Here is a 21,310-nt window from a genome sequence, read left to right as displayed (position 1 = left end):
CAGCTGAACAGCAGGTTCTTTCCCTTACAAGGGAAGCCCGAGAATACTGGCGTGGATAGCCTATCCCTTCTCCATCGGATCTTCCTGACCCAGGGATCAAACCGGGGTCTCCTGCATTGCAGGCATATTCTTTACCAACTGAGCTATTAGGGAAGCCCACAGTTTGTGAATACCACCCAACAAAGAAGGGCTTCTCAGGTGGCGCCAGTGGTAAAGAATTCACCTGCAATGCCGGAGATACAAGAGACGTGGGTTCGATTCCTTGGTCAGGAAGATCCCCTGGAGAAGGAAATGGCAACCCACTCCAGCATTCTTGCCTGGAAACTTCCATGGACAGAGGAGCATGGTGGTTACAGTCCATGGGGTCACACAGAGTCAGACAAGCCTGAGCACAGCACAACAAATCACCCAACAAACAAACCCCCAACTAATCCAGCAAAACACGACAAATTACGTGACATTTCAGACCCAGCAGGAGACAAAACAGACCCCCCTGCAGAGGAAGTGATGTATGCGCTGTAGCCAGTGAGGTCAACACCCTGAAAGGGGAAAAGGAAATCAAGTGCAAAGGGCCAGACAAAATTTCTTAAAAGAACCTGGAGGGTTGTGCCTGAACGAGGTGCTCTTGGCAGCCTCCCAGCCCTTTCCTCCAAAACCTCTCTCGCCTACACTTATGGGCCAGCAGGATTCTGGGAAGAGCAAAGAGACACTGAAGTCTCCTTCCCTTGAGACACAGTGCTTCCTGCAGAGGACATGACTGGGGGTCAGGGGGAAGAGGAGGGGCGGGGGCGTCACAGAGTAGAGAGCTGGACCGTCAGGAAGATGACCCCAGACTGAATGCCATTTATTTGGTGACTGCCTAGAGGAGACCATAAAGATGTAATCTCTCAGGGAGTGATGCTCCCTGGCCCGAGGACCTCTTGATCCCAGTTATCTCCAAGAAGCATAAACATGAATTAGGTGCTCCCAGCGCCCTGGGGGGAATTCCACTTCCACCCTCATTTAACTGAGAAACTGAGGTACAGAGAAATAAAGGAAATGGCCCCAGAGATACCAGAGTGAGTCAGCAGCGGGACCAGGAAGCCCGGGCTGCGACTCCCCGCTTCCTGGTTTCCTCTATAAATATGAGAGCACATTCTCACCCACAGGCAGCTTTCCAGGAGTGCGGGCATGGAGAGTCAGGTCTTTCTGGGGGGAGGGGCAAGATACCTGACCTCAGGCCCCCAGGTCTAAAGTTTCTTTTGAGATAGGGCTTCCCCCTTCCTTCAGCCACGTCGTTGCACAGCCTGGAAAACCAATGTACTGAGATGCCCTGACTCCCTGCTCCTTAAGTGAGCGCACCCCCATCACTACGCTAAAGCAGGGTCTCTGCCCGAAATCAGCCACACTCTGTCCCCGGGAACCCGACCATGCCCCTGTGTGCCAACCGCTTCTTCTGTGCGCCGTGCTTTGTAAAACGCCGGCACGCGCTTCAGAAAAGAACTGTGTCCTTCTTAATGGCCACCAGAAGGCTTGTTTGGGGATCTGTCCCTCTAAAGCAAAAAAGGAGAAGAAAGAATAAGCGAGGGCTGGCTGCACACTGCTTATTATCAGCTTCCGAAGCGAGTGGAAGTTTAACCAACTTCAAGGAAAGTACACACAGTTCTGAGCCCCGAACTGTTTGAGGACTTTCCACTTTTTTTTTTCAGGCACTGGAGCTGGATTCTGGAGCAAAGGGCAGCAGTGATTATTCTAGAAGTTATGTCATAGATGGTGTAACATTACCTCTGCGCAACGGGATCTTATCGGCCATGTGCGTCGGCTCTATTTTGAGACCCATTGGAGCCTGCTACTTCGGACATGGGTAGTGTTAACAAGTCAGCACACGGTTGACAAGGGTTGAACCTGCCTCCTCCCGGCAAGAGCAATAGTCAGATCAGACTCTCAGCACCTGAATTCTCGGATTGAAATGCTGCTTTTGCTTCAACATGAAAGACATCAGCACAGTGTAAAGTGCAACTGTAAACCAAGCCCAGGGGGAAAAAACACACAGTCACATCTTCTGACTTCAATCTCTTTGCTATTCGGGCAAGAGGACAAACAGTATTAAAAACATTGAGCTCCTTCCACAGGGCAGGGCTGGGAGCCGGAATCCCAGGCAGGCAGGCGTGTCAGGCGTGTCAGGCCCCGGGGCGGGCGCAAGGACCCAGCTTACTGTCTTAGTCTCCTGGATGGGAGACCCCGGCCCCTCCCTGGGCACTGGCAGGCAGCCAGTTCTCAGGGTCTGACCTGATGCCATAGTCTCAGCTATTTCCATGAAGGATGCGGCCATTCAGCTGGCTGAGGGATGCTAGCAGCTCTGAAAGTCAGGGTCTGGTCTTCTCTTTGTCCAGTGCCCCCACCCCCCCCCACCCCACCTCCAGGGCCCGTGCAGGCGCTGCTGCCTGACACTGACCACTTGCCGTCTGCAAGCTGTCTCACCGCCTCTTGGACCTAGAAACCTAGGACCAGGGTTTCGGGTCTTGCTAAGACACGCCCCTTCTTCCCATCTCCCAGATGTGAGTGGCTTCCTCTTATTTCTGTCCCAAAGGAGTGGTGACAACGTATACAGTGCGTTGTCGTTTAGTCCCGAGGTCGTGTTTGACCCTTTATAACCCCATGGGCTGTAGCCCACAGGCTCTTCTGTCCATGGGATTTCCTGGGCAAGAACACTGGAGTGGGTTGCCATTTCCTTCTCTAATACAGCACATGGGAGACATTATAGATGCCAGCTCATCCTGCCCACAAAGGGTTTTTGTCTTTCTAGTACAAAAACTGTAGTGCTGGAGAAGACTGGGAGACTTTTAGACTGTAAGGAGATCAAACCAGTCCGTCCCAAAGGAAATCAACCCTGACCACTCATTGGAAGAACTGATGTTGAAGCTCCAATACTTTGGCCACCTGATGCGTAGAGCTGACTCTTTGGAAAAGACCCTGATGCTGGGAAAGATTGAAGGCAGGAGGAGAAGGGGACGACAGAGGATGAGATGGTTAGTAGCACCGCCAACTCAATGGATATGAATTTGTGCAAACTCCGGGAGATAGTGGAGGACAGGGAAGCCTAGCATCCTGCAGTCCACGGGGTTGCAGAGTTGAACACAACTTAGCAGCTGAACCACAACAACAATACAAGAAGGGACAGAGCTTTTTTCTGGCAGACAATCCTATTGGATTTAAAGTAGGGTGGTTAGAAAGGTTTCATCTCCATCTGGCTCAAAATTAGAGCCACACTGAAGAAGACCCAAGTCTTCCACGGATGGTAAAACAGCGTGGGGTCCTGAGAAGAGTTTAGAAGGTGAGAGAGTGAGTTCCATATCCAGACACCCAAGAGAGCCTCGGGATGAAGCACAGCCAGGAAGATGGCCCATTTTTTTAGCCACCATATGTGTCGGACAGTGTGACCTTTCAGCCTCCACGGACCATTACTGTTAACAGCTTTTATGTGTCAATTCTCCCAATTAACTTCTACTTAGACAAATAATAATCTCCCCTTCTTCGGGAAATTGAGGGCTCATTTGCCTCAAAAATAATTTCCCTCTCCCATAAGAGAGTAAGACCTAAATAAGTCTTTCAAAATCTTCCCCCTTTTAAGTGACTATTTCTAGAAGTGAAAAGTTAGAAAGGCCAGAATAATTAGGTTAAGTCATAACTAGCCCAGAGCCGTCTGTGCGTAGAATGGGATGATCTTGGTAGCAGTTAAGCCACTTACCAACCTACTATTCGCTGGGCAGGGATGAAGGAAGAAGTGGCTAATGATGGATGGTCCAAGGAAACAGCTGTCATTATTCTGGTTCAGTTTACAGCAATTCTTGCCCTTCTGAAGATAAGAAGAGGCAGGTGCTCAAGGCTTTAGACTAGAGAGCAGGTAAGGAGGCCCCACGTGAGTTTCAACTCTTCCCTGAGGAGGAAAGTGAGTCACCTGAGCTGGTTAAGGGTTTGGAGTCACGGAGCAAGGTTCAAATCTTAATTCTGTCACTTAGATAAATTACTTACCTCTTTCAATGTCAAATTCCTCATCTGCAAAATGGAAAAATAAGAATATTTGCCTGGTAGGATTGTTGTGAAGATTACGATAACAGGCCAGGTGCAGCATAAGGGCTTAGGAAGTGGCAAATAATCATGGGAGAATAAATGAAATGAAGAGGATTTGCTAATAAATAAGACTCTCCCAACTAATCTCACCTCCAATTATGATTAGGGAGCTTGGTGTATCATCCTTCACCCTGGAACCCCACTCGGCAATGATGCCATCTGCTTGCTTGTTGTAATAATCCAAGAATTAAAAGGAAAGAAAGAAAGAGGAAGGGAGGGAGAGATGGAGGGAGGGAGGGAGGGCGGGAAAGTGATAAACAGCAAGTAAAGAAAAAAGCGTAGTGTTAGTTGCTCAGTTCTGTCCAACTCTTTTGTGATCCCATGAACTGTAGCCTACCAGGATCCTCTGTCCATGAGATTCTCCAGGCAAGAATACTGGAGTGGGTTGCCATTCCCTTTTCCAGGGGATCTTCCTGACCCAGGGACTGAATCCCGGGTCTCCTGCATTGCACGTGGATTCTTTACCATCTGAGCCACCAGGGAAGCCCAAGTAAAGAAATGTAGATAATAAAATTTGACTCTGTATTAAGAGCCTTCCAAAACACTCTGGACAACATTTGTATTTCTGACCATTTCCAAGCCTATAAAGAGTTCCTGTAGAAAGCTATGCCTTGGAAAATTCAGATCCAGGAGTGCGCACAGATTGTGAAACCGTTTCTTGGCTTTGGACACTAAAGTGAGTCTACTCAGTTCAGTTCAGTTCAGTTCAGTCGCTCAGTCATGTTCAACTCTTTGCGACCCCATGAATCACAGCACACCAGGCCTCCCTGTCCATCACCAACTCCTGGAGTTCACTCAAACTCATGTCCATCAAGTCGGTGATGCAATCCAGCCATCTCATCCTCTGTCGTCCCCTTCTCCTCCTGCCCCCAATCCCTCCCAGCATCAGGGTCTTTTCCAATGAGTCAACTCTTCGCATGAGGTAGCCAAAGAATTGGAGTTTCAGCTTCAGCATCAGTCCTATGAACACCCAGGACTGATCTCCTTTAGGATGGACTGGTTGGATCTCCTTGCAGTCCAAGGGCCTCTCAAGAGTCTTCTCCAACACCACAGTTCAAAAGTATCAATTCTTTGGCACTCAGCTTTCTTCACAGTCCAACTCTCACATCCATACATGACCACTGGAAAAACCATAGCCTTGACTAGACAGACCTTTGTTGGCAAAGTAATGTCTCTGCTTTTGAATATGCTATCTAGTTTGGTCATAACTTTCCTTCCAAGGAGTAAGTGTCTTTTAATCTCATGGCTGCAATCACCATCTGCAGTGATTTTGGAGGCCAAAAAAATAAAGTCTGACACTGTTTCCACTGTTTCCCCATCTATTTCCCATGAAGTGATGGGACCAGATGCCATGATCTTAGTTTTCAGAATGTTGAGCTTTAAGCCAACTTTTTCACCCTCCTCTTTCACTCTCATCAAGAGGCTTTTTAGTTCCTCTTCACTTTCTGCCATAAGGGTGGTGTCATCTCCCCACTCGGCATATCTGAGGTTATTGATATTTCTCCCAGCAATCTTGATTCCAACTTGTGTTTCTTCCAGCCCAGCGTTTCTCATGATGTACTCTGCGTATAAGTTAAATAAATTGGGTGACAATATACAGCCTTGACGTACTCCTTTTCCTCTTTGGAACCAGTCTGTTGTTCCATGTCCAGTTCTAACTGTTGCTTCCTGACCTGCATATAGGTTTCTCAAGAAGCAGGTCAGATGGTCTGGTATTCCCATCTCTTGAAGAATTTTCCACAGTTTATTGTGATCCACACAGTCAAAGGCTTTGGCATAGTCAATAAAGCAGAAATAGATGTTTTTCTGGAACTCTCTTGCTTTTTCGATGATCCAGCGGATGTTGGCAATTTGATCTCTGGTTCCTCTGCCTTTTCTAAAACCAGCTTGAACATCAGGAAGTTCACGGTTCACGTATTGCTGAAGCCTGGCTTGGAGAATTTTGAGCATGACTTTACTAGCATGTGAGATGAGTGCAATTGTGCGGTAGTTTGAGCATCCTTTGGCGTTGCCTTTCTTTGGGATTGGAAAGTGAGTCTATTAGGTAGGTATAAAAAAGTGGCAGGTATATAAAGGACGGTATGCCTAGAACTTCCAGTTCTGATACCAAAGGACGAAACAACTCAGATCAGTGCGTTGACTTATCCTCGGCACAGTGTCATATACTATGTATTCAACAACAATGAAAGAGTATTATGTGTTACGTAGAAAAAGGCTAGAGAGGGAATTTGCTTTACAAAACTGACAAAGAGCCTCTCACCGAGAGAGCTGGTTCTTCTTTCTAGCCTCCTTCCAAATATAAGATAGTTTTATTTTTAGTACTCAGTAGTTTAAAAGATACATAAGAACAAAGTCATACTTTATATTCAAGAAAACTTTAAATTTGCAGTTTATTAGTTAATGACAAACATGTGCTTTGGCCACCTGATGCCAAGACCCGACTCATTGGAAATGACCCTGATGTTGGGAAAGATGGAAGGCAGAAGGAGAAGGGGGCGGTAGAGGATGAGATGGTTGAATAGCATCACGAACTCAATGGACATGAGTTTGAGCAAACTCTGGGAGATGATGGAGGGCAGAGGAGCCTGGTGTGTTGTAGTCCACAGGGCTGCAAAGCACTGGACACAGCGACTGAACAACTTTCCAACACTGATCATTTTCTTAGTCTATGGAAAACACCTCATGCATATAAAGCAGCCCTTGCAGTGACTCAGTGACCTCACGGGCATCTTCAGCCACCAGCTGGGGACCTGATTTAGAGCAGAAAGCAGGACGGGATGCTCAACATGTCCTTAGAGTGTTTTCTGTCATTCAAACAAAATGAATACTCCAATTAAAAAAAAATGTTTTTAAATAATAATTTAAGCAAGATGAGATGAAACTACTTTCCCCTAAATCTCTGAGCACAGGAAGGCAGTCTCGTTCTGCAATTAGTTTCATTTCCATGTGCTTGGAAATTCTACCCACCTTAGAGTATTTTCAGTTCAGTTCAGTTCAGTCGCTCAGTCATGTCTGACTCTTTGCGACCCCATGAATCACAGCACACCAGGCCTCCCTGTCCATCACCAACTCCTGGAGTCCACCCAAACCTATGTCCATCGAGTCGGTGATGCAATCCAGCCATCTCATCCTCTGTCGTCCCCTTCTCCTCCTGCCCCCAATCCCTCCCAGCATCAGGGTCCTCTCCAGTGAGTCAACTCTTTGCGTGAGGTGGTCAAAGTATTGGAGTTTCAGCTTTAGCATCAGTCCTTCCAATGAACACCTAGGACTGATCTCCTTTAGGATGGATTGGTTGGACCTCCTTGCAGTCCAAGGGACTCTCAAGAGTCTTCTCCAACACCACAGTTTAAAAGCATCAATTCTTTGGCGCTCAGCTTTCTTCACAGTCCAACTCTCACATTCATACATGACCACGGGTAGAGTTTTTTAGCTCTCTACAAAATAAGAAGTATTGCCAATAAAATATTTATTGAATGATAGTGAATTTAAATTTTAAATTCACCTTTAAATTCACCACATTCCTTGTGTTGTCTGATATTCTGATAATTTTCAGATAACAGGTATACCTTATTGAATAGAATGGGAAAAAAGCCCAAAGTCACTCAATATGGGACACAAACTGCACTACCACATGTGTTTTAAATATATTATGCACACAATTAAGAACGCAGTATTGTAAACCAGCTCTATAAATCTTATAATAAAACAGTAACACACCAATGCTTCTTAGCCACAAAGAGGCCCTTAATAATACTATAGATTCCATGGTGATATGGCTTTGGGACTGACTTAATACTCCCTGGGAAGAATGTCAACCGGCTGAGATATATCAGAGCACATTGCCTTCTGAGTACCTAAAATGAAAAGGAAAAACGTCTTCTTGCAAGGCAGAAGCAGCTCAGCGTGTGCCCAGTTTCAGCACTTCTGAAAATCCTTTGGATTTTTACTACCATTTAAAAATGCTAAGAAAATTTAATTTTCTGACAGGGCTTCAGGCCTTGTTCTTTGAAGAACACAACTGGGATGCTTTGCCTTTCAACTTCAGGCCTAAACTAATCAGAAAAATAAATCTTTTGTAAATTATAAGGTACTAGCCTATGCAAATGCCAGCAATTAAAATTAGCATCATACTTCTCCCTAACCTTGATTCCATTGTTAGGAAAATAACTTCATGAAACTTACAAGAAGGCATTTCAACTTTAAGAAGATATTTTTTTTTCCTTGAGAGTGGATGTTGGTGGGGGTGGGGGGCAGACTAATTAACTTTTCTTTTATCAGATCAGATCAGGTCAGTCGCTCAGTCGTGTCCGACTCTTTGCAACCCCATGAATGCAGCACGCCAGGCCTCCCTGTCCATCACCAGCTCCCGGAGTTCACTGACTCAGAAGAGTCTCTTTATTTTGGAAAATTTGGAAGACACACAGAAGTGGCATTTATATTACTATATATAATGTATATAATTACTAATATACATACTATATATGCTCACATATCTATTTTCCAGTTGCAGCACATGGACTTAAGAGTTTTCATTTTCTCTCCTCCCCTACTCCCCCCCAAAACTGGATTATTTTAATCCCAGACATTATATAATTTCAGTGCAAACATTTCACAATATACACCTAAGACATGAGAACTCCTTTTTTGAAATAGCACAATCACAAATCCACTCATGGTTAAACAAGTAACAATAATCCTTTAATAGTCTCTAATATGTAGTCAGCCAGTGTTCAAATTTCCCCAAATGTCCCATATTAACTTTTTATCAGATATATATCTTCAACTTTTAAGGATGGTGACTGTTTTTAAGGAACTCACATAGCTGAAATCCCCTTGCAGTTCCGCTTAGAAATATTTCTTTAAATAAGTGCTTAGTCATGGGGTATTTTATCACAGATTCAACAATCACCCTGGACCTTTATTGAGATGGGCCCACACATCGCTGGATAGTAGAGACAGGCTCCACTAAACTTTTCTTACCACTTTTTACTGTAGGGCAGCTCTTTATAGTACAAAGAGCTGGAAGTCAGGAAACCTTGATTCTAATCTTAATTCGGTCATTACATAACTGTACAACCCTGAGCAAATCCATTTTTCTTCTCTCTCTCAGTTTCTAAGCCTGTGGAATGAGTGGGTTAGCCTATATAATCTCTACATTTTTTTTTGGCTCTTAAGGTTCAACATACTTGATTTTATTTATTTCGAATACTCTATCTTCATGAGGGTGTTTGCAAGGATGAGAGCATGTCTATCACAGGAGAGAGAGTGAAATCATAAGACCACTCAAATCCTTACTTTAGTTTCCTTAAGTCCTTAACCTTTCTAAGTCTCAATGCTATACTGTATTACAGTTATTTTATTAATACTTATCCATCTCTCCCACCAGATGTAAACTTCCACAGAGAGGGAATTTCTCATATTCATCTTTCTGTCATCAATGCCTAGTGTGTAGAACTTGGTACATGCTTGTTACATAAATGAATGGTTGAGTTTATAATCTGAGGATGAATGACTGCTCCATCTACCTTGCAGGATTATTGTATGGTGAATACCCTAATATATGAAAATAAACGTTTTATGTTACATACTAAAAAATGTTAAACACTGTTATTTATATTAGAAACATTCCAAGTAGAATATTTAGCTACTTATGACAATCCAACCTTGCCTCTAACCTTTATTAAGGGATGAATGACAAGCATTTTTTTTTTCTTTCCTATACTAAATTTCATCTCTTTGGAAATTTTTATACCTCTTTTTTTTTAATTAAAATTACACTTCTAGGTATTCATCACCATTTTTAATTTTTCCCATAATGATCTTTTGGGGGAATTTTTTGGAGTAATTGACTAGTAGCTTAGGCCAGTCTGATTTAAATAAGTACAAGTCAAAATAATGCAGGAGATAATGTAACAGTACCCGTATATATCAGATACATAAATTTGCCTTTAAAAAATTTTTTTTATTTGGCTGTGCTGGGTCTTAGTCGTGGGGTGAGAACTCTCAGTTGTGGCTGGTGGGATCTAGTTCCCTGAGCAGGGATGGAACTTGGGTCCCCTGCATTGGGAACTCAAGAGTCTTACCCATTGGACCACCAGGGAAGTCCTAAGATACATGAATTTTCTGATGAACTAAATGTTCACTGAATTAATTCGCTAAAGCTGATCCTGACTCAGTTCCTACTATAGCTGAGTGGGAAGAGTTTTGCCTGATTTCCTTAAATGGGCTCTTTCTTGTTAGGTCACCAAGTTTAGTTTATCATTTACAGATTCCTGATTATCCTCAAGCACAGCTTTGAAATGTGAACACTTCCCTTCACTGTGTTCCAATCTGGGGCAACCCCTAGAGCAGCATTTCCTGAAAGGAATATAAGTCCTCAGCAGTGATGCTCACAAAGCTAGTGACCGCACACACACATTTAGGAAACTGTGACGTGCAACCTCCGTGTGGTGATTCACAAACACCTAAGCACACACAAGAACTCCAAAAGGCCGGGCTAAGAGGCTGTTTGTTGCATTTCTTGGTTACAAATAAACTTGTTTAACTCAGCATTTCTCAAACTTCCTAATTTCATGTCCTGCTAAAAAAAAAGAAAAGAAAACCAGTGCCAGTTAAACTAGGCTCAAGGATGCTCTCAAATAGGACATTAAAGATGGCAAAGTTTGAAAATATGTGTATCTTGCAGTAGATGAAAGGACTTCCCTCATAGTCCAGTGGTTAAGACTCTGCAATTCCACTGCAGGAGGAACAGGTTCAACTCCTGGTCAGGGAACTACAATCCCACATGCCTCTCCACACAGGCAAGAAATACAAAATTAATTAAAAAGAACTCAAAGAACTAAATATATTGAATCTAAAAGAAAAGGATAATTGGCCCTGCTGTAACCTGTGGACTCAACCAACCTCGAACAGAAAACGTTTGAGAAAAAAAATTCCAGAAAGTTCGAAAAAGCAAAACTTAAGTTTGCTGAAGGCCAACAACTATCTACGGAACGTTTATTGTATTTATGACCATTTATCTTACATTAGGGTTATTAAGTAATCTAGAGGCGCTCTGAAGCACAGGGGAGGATGTGCACAGATTATATGCAAATTCGACACCATCTTCCATGAGTCTTGAACATCCCTGGATTTTGGTATCTGCAGGGGTTCCTGGAACCAACCTCCCTGACACCAAGGGACCACTGTACCGGTCACTCGGGGGGTTTTTGGTGCAAAACAGACTTTGTTCACTTAAAAAGTAACTTCCGGGTCCACCTCAGAATCTAACTGTCCAGCTGTCCTCAGTGAGCATGTGAAGCTCTTTAAATTCAGATGGCGTGTAATTAAATCATTCAGCTGGTCGACAGGTAGTTGACTTTCACTTGAAGCCACCCCTTTGCCTCTCAGAGAGCCCCACACCCTGAAATGACTCAAGTTCTTAACACCACCATTAAAAGCCTTAGCGCTTTCCAAGCAACAGGCTTGGGCGTAAAGCACAGTAAGTCTGCAGTGAGTCAGATGAACTTTGTGAGTCTTGCGGGGACGCTGGAGGATTCGTAAACCTGCTCCTAGCGGAAGGGTGCGGCGGCTGGGGCTCTCCAGGCCCCCCTGCAGGAGTGGAAGGGCCTGGCCCCGGTCAGCCGTCTTCATCCTTCCCCATCTCGCCAATCCGCCCCCGGAGGGGCTGCAGGCCGGGCTTCCGCGTGTCCCACCCCAGACCGGCCCAGGCGTTCCATCCAGGTGCCCAAGTTGAGCCCCTCCCGATGTCTGAACTAGACCGCTCCATCTTTCCAAACACGAAGCTGGGGCTCTCGCTGGGTCTCCGGGCTGGTAGGCCAGGGTCTCGCTCCGTCCTTTGGGAGCGGAACAAACAGCCGCTGACCCCGGAGGTCCGGGTGGCCTTCGCCCTCGCCTTGCCGCCCACCTCGCAGCCCCCTCCCCTCCCGGGTCGGGGGGGTGGTGGGCAATCTCCACCGCCGGCCTCGCTCCGGGCGGGACGGACACTTGGCCACCCTTCCCCTGGGCGCCGTATCGGCCGCCGAGATGCGGGCAGCCCCGGACGGCCTGGCCCTCTCCTCTGTATCCACCGGGCAGTCTCCATGGCTCCGCCGTCATCCTCCTCCCCCTTGCCCGCGCGGGGTCCAGTGGGGACGGTGCGGGGGGGGGGGGCGGGGGGCGTGCGCGGGCACCCGGCGGTGCCCCCTTGTCTTACCCCCAGGGCGGCCAGGCCCCTCCGGCAGCCCAGGCCGGCCCTGGCCCGTTCGCCCGCACCCCGATCTGCGCCCCGCGGGGCCGGGCGCTGGGGCCCCGGCGCCGCGCAGCCCCCAGCCCCGCCGGCGGCGCGGGGGAGGGGCGCGGCGCACGCAGAGTTGCTGAGTCGCTTCGCACGCTCAGAAGTTGCAGCTGAGACGGCAGCTTCCCGCCCCCTTCCTGGACTTGGCGGCCCGGAACGCACACCCCACCCGTCACTACCCGCCACCTGCCCTCGCCCCCGCCGCCCCGGCCAGGACTCGCAGCACCCCCTCCCCGCGCCCGCGCGGAGCCCAGGTTTCCAGTGGAGGAGGGCTGGGGGCGGGGGCACCCCACCTAGCCGCTCCGCCCGGGAGAGGGGGGCACGTGGGGCTGGAGCGGGCGGGGGCGGGCAGGAGCCCCTCCTGCAGATCGCTGCGCCGGGCCAGCGCGCTTTTGCACTTTGCAAAGCTGAGTAGCTGGGCACGGGTCGCCCACTGGCCCCCCGCACCCTCCTGGGGCGAAGCGGGTTTGGCAGAGCGAGAACCGGGCGGCGTTCCCATCCCTTCCCGCTGGGGGTGGGGGTGCGGGGTGGGGGTTGCCCGGGCCGGAGGGAGGGGCTCCGCTAGGGGCTGAGGTCGCCAACAGGTGCTCTGGAGCCCATGTGACGGGGGAGGGGCCGCGCAGGGGAAGCCGGGGTGGGGGTAGGGTGCGGGGGGAGGAGGGCACCCTCCCCCTCCTCCCCCCCCTCCCCTCCCCCTTCCTCCCGGTCCCCTGCAGAGCCCGACTGCGGGTGCCCCCCGCCGCCGGCGGCCTAGGGATTGCTGCTCGAGGGTGGCTCTCGGCACGCCAGTGCCCTCGCGGCCTGCCCGGGAGGAGGAGGGAGGGGAAGAGGAGGGAGGGATGCGAAAGTGGGTCAGGAATGTAACTGGACGCTGCGCACCCCCACGCACCGCCCCCCCGCCCCACCCCATGCGGGCCGCGCCAGCCTTGGAAAGCGAGTCTTTCGCTGTTGTGGCTCCCCGGCATTACCGGTGGACGGTTACCAGGGGATCCCGAGGGGTGTGCTTCTCTGTGACCCTGGGGGAAGAAAAACCCGGTTGCCTCAGTAACGGAGTTTGGCTCGGATGCGATGATGCGGTGGATGTTTTAGGTGAGCCTGACCGTGAGGAGGCTACACTTGCCTGAGCGAGTGGACTCCCTTGTCTTACTACTGAACCCAGACATGGAAGGAAAGCTGGAGAGGATGATGGGTTCTTTGCCCTGCTTCGTGTTTGTGGTTTTACCGTCTCAAGAGAACATAAATCCAGCGGTGTTTGCCTTCTCCCAAACACAGGCCTGGGCTGCCATAAATTCACCCAAGTTCTTAACAAACGCTCACTTAGTCGCTACAAAGGTTTGAAGTTGATATCTTAGACTTGGAAGGGGCAGGGGACACTGACAGTTTTGTATTTGGGGAAGGCCTGAGAAGCAAACATGAAAAGGCCTTTATTAAAACTCCTCAAAGCAGAAGAAGTGAGAGCAGTCCAGTTAAGTTTCCTCTGGAGCTCAGGGGCTCCTCAAACCCCAAGCACGTGATCAGGAGATGGAGGACCCAGATTTTAAAGTGATGGGCTTTGCATGCTGGTAACACAAGCAGAGTCAAGAAGAAATAATAGTAAACGATGAGCCTGCAGAGATGAAGCTTAATGTTGTGGAGTTTGCAGTCCAAAGTCTTCTTGAGCACCCTTCCAGGGAGTTGTTGCATTTTTTCCCTTCTGCTGGTTTTGTCCCGGGACCTCAATTACAGAGTGCAGGGTAGGGCTGAAGCAGAGCCCAAAGAGCCATGAAGCTTCAGACTCCCAACAAACTGCTGGAGTTTTATTCAGAAGCCCAAAGGTCGCATTACCCTTTAAAGAGATCTTAAGGGCTATCTGAAAAGTTGACTTAGCAACCAATGTAAATTTCTGTTTCCCAGGGAACTAGTGATAAAGAAACCTAAAAATTGTGATGCAGTTTGCATTAAAGAATCCTTATTCATAGGAAGCAAAAACTGATCAGTTGAATTTCTGTAAATTGAATTGTACATTTATGTATAAAAGGGGTTATTTTGCAGTGAAAACTTATGGAGATCTAATCATCCCAACTCTATTTTTCTTTTATATTTTTTTTAACTTCGCTGAGTTTTCTCATCAGTAAAATGGGATTAAGATAATAATAGGTGGTTTGCTCGGGGTGACAGACTGGATTTTTTCCATTGCTTTCTAGGTAGAGGATCTTCATTTCCAAGGGCGAAAGTCTTTATTTTCACTTATGATGTTTTCCTGAACTGTAGAACAGCTGAAGTTGGAAAGGAACCAATTCCATATGCTAAATAGTCTTGCGTTCTGGAAACGTGAAAAAATATGATCTTAGATCTTGTCACCCTCTTAGCATGATTTCCTTCTGTGTGAGATAATGAGACTTTCAAATCTTGGTGCAAACCGGCGTTGTTGCTATGGAACTGAATTGAAATTTTAAGTAGAAAATGAAGTAGCCAACTTCCTCTTTTCTCCCATCCCGTCTCCCCCCTCCCCCCTCTTCAATTTCTTCTGCATTCATTAAACGTTTCTGTACAGGGTGATCTTCATTTTAGCTATAACTCAGATTTATAAAGCAAGTTGAATTAATGAATATCAGTTAAGAAAGCAGCAACAATAGAGTCCTCAATATCGTGTCTTGGATATTTAAGATATTTGTTAAGTAATTTGAGGGGGGTCCAATTTTCAAGAAATTGCCTATGTGTAAGCAGATTTTCACATAGATTATTTTGGACAATGCATTTATAGCAAATGCACCCGCAGAATTTTTTTTTTTTTCAATGAACATATGCTTTAAACATTTTAGCTACCTACTTTGTTTAGAACCATAATTTAAGGCCTGTGAAGATTACAGAGAGTCATATCCATGTTCCTAAAAAGACTCAAGTCTAATATGTCCTATTAGGGGTGACAGCTAGATGACAAATATAAGAAGTGTAACGCTTTAGGGGTTAAATTAAAACACCAGTAAATAACTATGTGCCTATAGGGGTAAGAAGAGATGACAGATTCACAGATGAAAGTTAAGTGAGTTGAGAAGTGCAGTAATGAGAGACTTAAAAATTTTTTTTCTTCTGTTTCTTCTCTACATGTTAGCAGTGAACAGGTCTTGCTTCTTCATAAGAATGAGGGTTTGCTTGTTTTCAAGGAGATGCGGCCAGACAGCTAGTGTACAACTGACTGTGGATGAGAAGTCAGTGGTTAAGTGCTAGGGAGGGGCAGAGAGCAGAGGGTGAGAGGGAAGGTAAAAAGGAGCAGACACACCCTTACTTAGCAGAGGCTCAGATGTGGCAGGGTGCTGGGTGTGCCCTGGGAGGGTCGCTGTGAGGTGGCAGCCATCAGGAAGTGCTCCCAAGGGAGTGGGTAGAACTTGAACTTGGGCCTTACAGGATGTGTACGATTTTTATAGCTAGAGAGAGAAAGGCATTCCTAGTGGGAGAAGGGAGATAAAGCACGAGGCAGGAGGTTGCAAGGTACGTTGGGGGAATTTGACTAGATTAGCTTTGCTGCTGGAGGTTGATGGAGCATGAAATTGTCACTTGAATGATAGGTTAGTATTGTTAGTTCCTCAGTCGTGTCCGACCCTTTGTGACCCAATGGATTGTAGCTCGCCAGGCTCCTCTGTCCATGGAATTCTCCAAGCAAGAATACTGGAGTGGGGTGCCATTCCCCTTTCCAGGGGATCTTCCTGACCCAGGAATCAAACCCAGGTCTCTCACACTGTGGGCAGATTCTTTACTGTCTGAGCCACCAGGGAAGCCCCAGTATGATAGAGGTTAAGGCCTTGGAATACCTGGACCAGGTTTGGTGTTAGGACTGTATCTGCAGGTAGAGGGGAATTGAAACAGGATTTTGAGCAAGGGAAATACATGGTCAGAGGCATCACTGGGGGAAGATTAATCTTGTGAGTTCAGCTGCAGTGGGAGTTTAGGGACCATGAGGGTCCAGGTCCGCGGGGACACGTGGCCTGGAGAACAGTGGTGTCCTGTGGGCCAGGTGGTAAGGGCGGCGCTTTGTGAGTCGGAAAAGGAACAGTGCCAGGATTTTGTAGTGTTTGGATGTGAACTTGAAGCATCCAAGATGACCCAGGATTTAAATCCAGATGCCTTGGCAGGTCGTACTATCAACCGAAATTGGAACAGGAAGCCAGTGTTTCAGGTAATTGAAGGGTTGATTTCAGAAGTGGAGTTCGAGGCCGTGATTGGCAGCTGGTTTAGGTGACTTAGGCAGGGTGGATGGGTCTCGGCCGAAAGTAGAGGTGTGAGTCATCTACATAGAAGTAGGTGATTATTGGTCCTGAGTTTGAACATGGTAGCAAAGGACACATTTTAGGGAACATTCACTATTAGAACTTATATATATATTGAGTTGGCCAAAAAGTTCATTCAGGTTTTCACATGCCCTCTTTATGGAAAAACCCAAATGAACTTTTTGGCCAACCCAATATATATGCACATACATATGTATACATTTCAAAATTCTCCTGGGAATTCCTGAGTGGTCCAGTGGTTAGGACTCTGTTAGGGGCACAATCAAGTTCGATCCCTGGGAGAACTAAAATCCTACAAGCCATGCAGCCCCCCAAAAGCTTCTCCTTCCTTGTAGAGCACAAGAAGGCCGTCATTCCCGAGGCTTTCTTAGAGCCGGTCTGCTGGATCATTCCTGAGGCTTGGTTAGAGCCAGCCTGCTGGACCAGCATCGCTGTGACCCAAGGCCTTGCCCAGCAGCTCCCAACCCTGCTCAGCAGATTCAGGGGGCCCAGCCCGGCCCAGTTCAGTTCAGTCGCTAAGTCGTGTCCTGGACTGCAGCATGCCAGGCTTCCCTGTCCATCACCAACTGCCGGAGCTTCCTCAAACCCATGTCCATCGAGTCGGTGATGCCATCCAACCATCTCATCCTCTGTCGTCCCCTTCTCCTCCTGCCTTCAGTCTTTCCCAGCATCAGGGTCTTACCTCACAGGCACCCAATCAGAACCTCCTGGGCCAGCAGGCTGCGTTTTCTGCAGGTGTCATAGGCCACTCTGATGTGGATTCGTCTTGGGGAACCAGTGCCAGGGCCGGTGTGTTCTTCAGTCTGAGACCTCCGCAAAGCCTCCCGTCTCTCTCCGGGAGAGCGGGAGTTCTTCCTTTTCATGGGTTGGTTTCAACCTGTTCTTGTGCTTTGGTATCTGATGGATAACCAGTGATAGACAGTACTGGAGGTTTTTGATATCTACAGGACCTGCTGCTTTCCAAATTTAGCAGGGGGTCTGGAAGCCTGGATGGGTGTGTCAGAAGAACTCTGTCCTGCTGGGTAGGAAGGAGGTTGGGGGTGACGCGCTATGTATGGAGCTGACTCAAACTCCGTCCATCAAAGTGTGTTGAGATGAAGCAATAAACTGGGCCCCAGGCAGATCACTTCCTGTGCCTCTGGATACACAGACCTGGGGCGTGGTGTTTGGCAATATTCTCAAGAGCAACCATTTGGCTGGTCCCTTTCAGGAAGCTGGGTAGTCAGAGGTAAGGCGAGGCAAGCTGTGGGCTCTCAACACCAGGCCAGAGTTTAGAGAGAAGCAATCTAGCAAGAAATGGATAGTCTGAAATTTGGGGTTGGACTTCTAAAAGGCGATGGCCGTTAACACGTTTTTCAAGGAATACCTGTCAATCTACATATCTGATTACTTTGCGTGCATGTGTGCTCAGCATATCCAGTTCTTCTGCGACCCCATGGACTGTAGCCAACCAGGCTCCTCTGTCCATGGGATTCTCCAGTCAAGAGTACCGGAGTGGGTTGCCATTTCCTTCTCCAGGGGATCTTCCCGACCCAGGAATCAAACCCAAGTCTCCTGCCTTGCGGGTGGATTCTTTACCACTGAGCCACCTTGGAAGACCATCTCTTTGCATTATTGTCACAAAAAACAGGGTCTGCCCTTTTGAGCAGCAGCACTTTGTCACTTTCAGGTAATCAGGTGCTGATTATCTGGGTGCAAGTTGTCATTTGCTCTTTATTTTTTTTCCTTGTTTAAAAGCTATAAAGAGAAATTCTCACGTCCATATTGTTAGGTGTCCGGTGGACTAGCAGGCAGACGCTAATCATGAAAACTGATGGTGGAAACTGGGGGGTGGGCAGTGTCCCCTCCCCACTTCCCTCCATGTACAGAGCTTAAACTAGCCATATTTCTCATCCATATTTCTAATGTGTTTATTTTGGGCTACGCTAAGTCTTCATTGCTGCTCTCAGAGTTTCTCTAGTTGCAGCAAGTGAGGACTCCTCTCTAGTTGCGATGGGCAAGCTTCTTATCGCGGGGATTTCTCTTCTTGAGAGCACGGATCTGGGGCTTGTGGGCTTCAGTAGCTGTGGAGCACAGGCTTAGCTGCCCTGTGGCACGTGGGGTCCTCCGGGACCAAGGATCAAACCCGTGTCCCCTGCACTGGCAACCAGACTCCCGACCCCTGGGCCACCAGAGAAGTCCTTCTTCAGCATTTTGAAGTGTGCAGTTCAGTCGCTGCTAAGTATATTCACATTGTTATGCAGTAAAACCGAGGTCTCGAACGTCATTTAGAATATAAGGGAGTGTTCTAAAAATGTCAGAAAAATGGAGCCCAGGGTACCCAGGAAACTGTGAGAGAGGATGGTGTACAACGCAGACCCTTAGAGCGTTCGGGTGAGAGGAGAGACGTGACAGGTAGATGGGTGGCCCTTGTGCTGGATGGGCTTGCCCGAGAGCATCCTATTCAGCGACTAATTGTGAAGTTAGAGTGCGGGGGGGGGGGGGGGGGGGGGGGGGAGCGGCAGTTTTCTACTTGAGATTTCTTTAAGAAGCCAAAAATGGGGCTAGCATCTTGATACACCGATTTTAAATTTTCCTTAAAGCTCTGAGTGTAGAACGAGAGAAAGAGCTCCAGTGAAAATTTACAGAATCTATTGATAATTTACACAATTTCCTCCAAACTTTTCCCCATACTCTGTGGCATGTATAGAGTTTTGTATATGTTTTGCACTCTCTTGATTCACACGAGGAGTGGGTAATATTTACTGCTGTTACCCTAGTTTTCCGAGTGACCTGTATCTTATTATTATTTATGAAAATATGGGTATCAACCGCCAAAAAACTTCTTAGTGAGCAAGAAGCTCTAAGTGTTTGAGCGTGTCAGTGATTACATGGTTAAATGAAATTTTTAAGGTTAAATAGGTGAGATTTGCAAAAAGATTGGAAGTTCTTAGTCAACCCCAAACTAGTAACAGTTCACTGCTTTTTTTTTTCCTTTAGAAAATTTATTTTCACAACCCCTTACTGTTTGCACTCATTCATAATACCCACAAAACAGGTTTGAAGCTGCTCAGTCCAACAGGATGTCAGCTGCAGTTGCAAAGAAGCTATGGGTTCATGTTTTACCAAAGGAGAGATGCTTTCATTTCCAGCCTTGGAAATGTAGGACTTGTTTACCAACCCTCCATTTAGAAAGTGCTGCTGAATTTGAGAAAACTTAGAGAATGGCTCTGAGTTTCTTATTCAAAACTGCTTTAGTAAACTTTTGCTTATCAGTCCTGAGAAGATGTGTTAAAACCAGCTTGGCAACTTTTTTTTTTTTTTTAAATACAGCAAGCTGGAGGGCCTTGAGAAGAGAGTTTTGAAACAATATCAGTGTTGGAACCAAAACGGAATGCTTTTAAACAAGAATCCTCCTATATGTCTCTGGGTTTGGAGGACTCATCTGCTAAAAGTCAAGTTTTCATGGTAGGACTGAATTAGCAGTGGTAGGTTTTCCTGTGGTACCAGCAACAAGCAACGGCAGGGTTTCACCAAGCACTCGGAAGGTGGTTTCTTTTGTGTGGATACCTACATATTTACAATCCTGTGCCCATGCCTGCCCCCCTCCCCTGTGATTTACTGAATTCGGTTTAGAAGCAATCTTTATACAGATGCTTAACGACTTTGTGCTCTAATGGTATAGAAATACAATTTTCAGATGAGAGCTGTCTCTAAGGATTACGTTGGGAGTCACGGAGTTATTACTGAAGTAGTAACAGTCAATAATAATAATAATAACAGTCACTCAAGCGACTTGAAGGTATGCGTTAATGATTTCGTATTGCAGTTTTAGAAGATGTTTGTCTCTGAAGCCACGAGTTTCAATTGAGTTGCCAAAGGAAAGCAGCAGTTAATTCATGTTGCTCCATCATTAATCTACAGAAAATAAAAGTTCAGATGGTCCTGGGAGTCTAGCATAGCTCAATTCTGAGTTTGCTTTGAAAGCTGAGTTCTTGCATTTTACTAGAAAAATACTCCAGCTCTTAAAGTGAGTAATGCAGCCATCGGCAGGTGCCCGTCTCACGCTGAAACCCTGTGACGGTGAGCGCAGGACAGCCCTGTGCTGCGTGTGAGTACAGAACGGTACTGTTCCGCCGCTGTGCCCGCTGCTTTGTCGTTTCTCAGTTGAGCAGGGCCTCCAGCCTCCTGAAATGTCAGCCCAGCCCTCAAACTTGTGTGTGTTTTCCTTTTGATTACCTTGGTTGCCGGCCAGCCTCGTATTTGACACGTCCAGCATAGGCAGGGGAGTTGCTTCTTGATGTCGAGCTGTTAATCTTTTTATTATTTCCTGTCGCTTTCGCCCATGATTGATCCTCTTGAGCCAAAGGGTGGGGGGCGGGGTGGAATTATGGAAATGACGTTGAAAACCGCTTTGAGAAGGAGTATAAAAGGACTTGGGTCTCACCTGAGACTATAAAGCGATGGAAAAGGCACAGTCTGTTTGGCAGAACCAGCACCCAGTGAGCTAGGTCCCAGTGGGCGCTTTGCAGGGGAGTGAGGAGAGTTTTCCTGGTGTTTTTGCAGTGACTCGGTGCCCAGGTGTGTGGGGTGAGGGTGATGAGAGCTCACGGGTGGTCTGCAGTTTAGTTCTATGGAAAGGCTACAGAACAGGGTCCTCTTTCCTTCAGGATTAAAAATA

The 21,310-nt window shown here is 47.1% G+C and overlaps 1 protein-coding gene across 2 annotated transcripts in view; it reads left to right on the top strand.

Moving 5' to 3' along the window:
- The first annotated feature begins 12,513 nt into the window (after positions 1 to 12,513).
- Positions 12,514 to 21,310, top strand: part of RREB1 (ras responsive element binding protein 1) — a 166,890-nt gene continuing 158,093 nt past the window's right edge. The window contains exon 1 of one of the 2 annotated variants that reach the window (XM_070778451.1): positions 12,514 to 12,639. The gene's annotated coding sequence lies outside the window, so the exon portion shown is untranslated. Of the gene's footprint in view, positions 12,640 to 13,111; positions 13,475 to 21,310 lie in introns of those variants that run through there. The other variant, XM_070778454.1, reaches the window with a different exon arrangement.

This window comes from Bos indicus, chromosome 23 (genome assembly GCF_029378745.1).
Source record: "Bos indicus isolate NIAB-ARS_2022 breed Sahiwal x Tharparkar chromosome 23, NIAB-ARS_B.indTharparkar_mat_pri_1.0, whole genome shotgun sequence".
NCBI lineage: Eukaryota > Metazoa > Chordata > Mammalia > Artiodactyla > Bovidae > Bos > Bos indicus.
The sequence above is the reverse complement of the archived record's forward strand: the minus strand, read 5'-3'. Positions and strand labels throughout refer to the sequence as shown.